This window comes from Oryzias melastigma, linkage group LG11, assembly GCF_002922805.2.
Source record: "Oryzias melastigma strain HK-1 linkage group LG11, ASM292280v2, whole genome shotgun sequence".
NCBI lineage: Eukaryota > Metazoa > Chordata > Actinopteri > Beloniformes > Adrianichthyidae > Oryzias > Oryzias melastigma.
In genome coordinates, this window is record NC_050522.1 from 9271670 (window position 1) to 9272984 (window position 1315).

Here is a 1315-nt window from a genome sequence, read left to right on the forward strand (position 1 = left end):
CAGACAAAACAGCTGAACTACTTAAGAACTACATCACAAAAATGGGGGGAACATTTGAATTTGATAAATTATTTCTTTATTGTTATGATGCATGTTGACATTAAGTTCTAGCCTAAATATTTGAAATACTAATCCTAAAACGAAAATCACAAGAAAGTAAGAAAATTGTCTATCTGCAGCAATTTTACTTAACAAGAAATGTTATAAAAATACATCAAAATACAGAAACAAGGATTTTCCAAAACGGAAAAAATGGAAAGGGAAAAAATAGGCTAATAACTGTTGGATAGAATTACTTTAAAGGGAACTTATACCTTCCAATATATATATTTTTTGTTGCTAGTTCTTTGTATTTTGGAGTTTCTACTTGTAACTCATTTTCTAAAAAAAAAAACTATTGCAATAAATGGAAATTACTCATTTTAGGACAAAATGTGAACAAAATAAGAACATAATCTTAGTACAAGTTGGTCAAATTTTAATAAATCCTCATGAAATCTAAAACTGGAACTTACAGCATAAATCTAAATTTTTCTTTAAAAAATAATGAGAATGAATTCCAGTCTAACTTTGTTTAACTTTAAAATAACATCCTTAACCCTAAAACACTTTTGCTCTAAAAAGTTACTTTTAATTGGTAATTTTTTACCTGATGTAATATACTTAATAAAAAGTATTTGTCATAAAAAATAGATCAAAATATGATTGAATGAATGAATGAATGAATGAATGAACACATGATAAACTAGAGTAGTTTTCTTTTATTTTCAACATGTAACAAAATAGAAAAAATTAACATAGGAAGATCCTAAAAGCATGGCTGAAAATTACTGAAAAATTAGTAAAATTCCTAAATAAATAAATAAATAATGATTCTGCAACATATTGCAAATCATGTAAATAGTTTTACTCTCCCAACTAAAGTGCTCTAGGGTTAAACTGAATCAAAAATTATTATGAAATTTGAGGTTTTTTTAGTCTTAAATCAAGTTTTTGACAAGAGTAATGAACAAAAAAGGATTTTCGTTTTCAATCTCATTATTTCTAGATCTCTTAATGAGACAAAACGATTCTCAACTCTAATGGTTTTGAGAAAAGCTCAAGATGAAGAGCAAGAATGAGTGAAAACAACTTAAAACCTGGTAAAATATCATGAATGTCTAAAAAGAGGGTTTGAAATCTTTGCAAATATCCAACAGTTTGCAGTGGACCCTGTCAGAAAGCTTTTTTTCAATATATATTTTAAATGGTGCAGCATTGTAAGGAACATTGTGGGCTGTTGAGTTTGGTGTTTGATGGATTGGATGTTTACAGT